Source organism: Silene latifolia, chromosome X, assembly GCF_048544455.1.
Source record: "Silene latifolia isolate original U9 population chromosome X, ASM4854445v1, whole genome shotgun sequence".
Classification (NCBI taxonomy): Eukaryota; Viridiplantae; Streptophyta; class Magnoliopsida; order Caryophyllales; family Caryophyllaceae; genus Silene; species Silene latifolia.
Window position 1 is genome coordinate 194,541,195 of NC_133537.1, and position 3,091 is coordinate 194,544,285.

Consider the following 3,091-nt stretch of genomic DNA (forward strand, 5'->3'; position numbering starts at 1 on the left):
GTTGAATTTGGTTGAGGAAATTTGGTTTTGTTGATGTAGAGGATGAAGGTTTTGGGGGGTTTTGGGGGGTTTTGGGTTTTGGGTAGTGTTTGAATGTAAAAGAAATGAAAATGAATGAGGGAAAAGGGGTTTAAGAGACCCATTATATTTGAAATAGCAGTAGGGGACGAGCGGATTCTCTGTTGAGACGCTCCGATTCTGTGACAGACCATTTTTTTTAATTCTGCAGCTCTGTCAGACGAGCGGATTGTGTCTTGGATGCTCGGATTCCTTGACGACGAGCGGATTCCCTTTTTGGCCGCTCGAATTCTTCCTTATCCACATGGATTCAGGTCCATCCGTGGGTACTGCATAACCCGTAACATTTTCATTCTTCAATTCTCGTGTTCTTCATTGTAGGGGCACTACAAAGACATGAATAGCCTAGGCAATTGCTATCCCCACACTAAGTCAAAGCACTACACATTAATAAAATCATAAGTCCCTCCCTCATTTCTCTCAAAATGATGAATATCTTGATCAAGGCACAAAAATATAAGTCCAAAAATGACAAAAATGCAATGTAAAAATTTGAAATGCAAGTTAGGGAGTTAGAATATTTACAAATGGTGGTTTAGGGAGGACTCCACCAAACTCTCATCCAATGTGAGATGTCAAGGGGGCATGTTCAAGGTGTTGTTGATGTTACTCAACACCTTGAAGAAGTAGTCGAAAGCTTGTTCAGTGTCATGATAGAGGTCCTCAATAGATTTTTGCACTTGTTGTTCTCCGTGATGGTCTTGGTTCATAGCATTACCAATGTAGGGATTGAATATCCCTTCGAACTCATCATCCCAAAGACCGCAAACTTCGTCTACTTGATCATTAAAAATTTCTTCATTTGATAGGGACAACTCTCCTTCTTTCTTGTTTTGGCCAATGAGGCCATCCTCTTCACTTGTCATGGGTGAGCTTTTCAAGCTCTCTTTGTTGCTATTTCCTTGCTCTTTTGATGGAGCATTATCAACTTTCTTTTTCCATTGGAAATCCGACTTCTTCCTATCATCCTTCCGGCTATAGTGATCAACCATAAAGCATGTTTCATGCAAACGGGGAGCTCTCATGGTCTTGTCAAGATTGAAATTTATGGTCTCGTATCCCACTTCTAGAGTAAGCTCTCCGTGCTTCACATCTATCACCGCACCCGCGGTGTGCAAGAAAGGTGTACCTAGGATGATCGGAATATTGGTGTCTTCTTCCATGTCAACAATGACAAAGTCCACCGGGATGAAGAATTTGCCGATTCTCACGGGAACATCTTCCCATATCCCTAACGGTGTCTTCGTCGATCTATCGGCCATTTGGAGTGTGATGTTGGTACATTTAAGCTCCCATCCCTAGCCTTTTACTAACTGAATACGGCATAACACTCACTCCTTCTCCTAGATCACACAAAGCCTTGTTTATCGTGGTGTCGCCAATGGTACACGGTATTCAGAAGCTTCCCGGGTCTTTATGTTTCGGAGGTGAACTCCCTTGAAGGATTGCACTACTCACCTTAGTGAAGGCGATAGTTTTAAGCTTCTGGATCGACTTCTTTTTTGTAAGGATGTCCTTCATGTACTTTGCATAGGTCGGCACGTGATTGATTAATTCCGTAAAAGGAATCGAGACTTCCAAATTCTTCACAATTTCCATGAATTTTCCAAATTGGTCATCAAACTTAGGCTTAGCTTGACGACTTGGGAATGGAAGTCTAATCACGATGGGCTCCTTCTCCTTGGCCTTTTCTTGACTTTTCTTTGAAACTTCTTCTTTTGTTGGTTCATCTTCCTTAGAGTTTTGCACAACTTCCTCTTTGTCACTAGCTTCCACAAATTCATCCTCAACTTGCTTCTTTGGTCCTTCATACCTCGTACCACTCCTCAAGTGAATGGCACTAACCGTTTCATGTCTTGGGGGATTACCTTGAGGTGGTAATTGCCCATTTTGTCTTTGAGAGTTTGAAGATGCTAGTTGGGTCAATTGAGTTTCCAACATTTTTATGTGGGCTAGGATGTTGTTGATGGTGATATCCTTTGCTTGGCTATCTTTTTGCATTTAAGTGAAAAATTCTTGTTGATTCTTTTGCATTTGGAGGACCGCTTTTTGAACATCAAAACCTTGGTCATTTTGTTGGTTGTATGGAGTTTGATTTTGATAACCATGGTTTTGGTTGAAAAAGGGTCTTTGATTTTGGTTTCTCATGGGAGGTGGGGTGTATGTTTGTTGAGGGTTTTGGACATTTTGGCTTTTGTATGAGAGATTTGGGTGGAATTTGGTGTTTTCATTATAATAATTGGAATAAGGGGTACCACTCTTGTATGCTTGAAAAACATTCACTTGTTCATTTGTTCCCCTACATTCACTTTGGTCATGTCCCAAAGTTCCACAATTCTCACATATCCCACTTGGGATTGATGAAGATGCTACTATGGCATTAACATGATGCTTTGGTGATTTTGAGGCTTCTTCAAGTTTAGCCATAGCCTTCTCAAACTTTAGGTTGATGGTATCAATATGGGCACTAAGTTGAGCACCCAATTGAGTAATAGAGTCCACTTCATGCTTTCCTCCTCTAGTAGCCTTGCGAGGTCTACTATATTATGAATTATGGACCGCCATTTCCTCAATCTTGTTCCAAGTTTGATTATCGTCAACTTCGGTGAACATACCATTTGATCCCATGTTGAGAATGTTTCTTGAGTCTTCATAAAAACCATTCCAAAATTGTTGTACCAAGAACCACTCGCTAAGTCCATGATGAGGACATGAGCGACAAATTCCTTTGAACTGCTCCCAAGCTTCATACAAAGATTCTTCATCCCTTTGCTTAAAACCCGTAATTTGAGCTCTTAGCATGTTAGTCTTTTCCGGAGGGTAGAATTTTTTGTAGAAAGTTAGAGCTAACTTCTTCCAAGAGTCAATTCCAAGAGTAGTCTTATCAAGGCTTTTCAACCATTGTTTGCGGTGCCAATTAGAGAAAAAGGAAATAAGACCCATCGAATTTGGTCTTGAGTCACACCGGTTTGTGAAATCGCATCACAATAGTCATAAAAAGTTTCCATGTGAG

General features: G+C 40.8%; 1 non-coding gene across 1 annotated transcript; it reads left to right on the forward strand.

Moving 5' to 3' along the window:
* The first annotated feature begins 2,773 nt into the window (after positions 1-2,773).
* On the forward strand, positions 2,774-2,880 carry LOC141624193 (small nucleolar RNA R71). Its single transcript, XR_012534004.1, has one exon. It is a non-coding gene; the product is annotated as a small nucleolar RNA R71 (small nucleolar RNA).
* Positions 2,881-3,091: the final 211 nt, after the last annotated feature.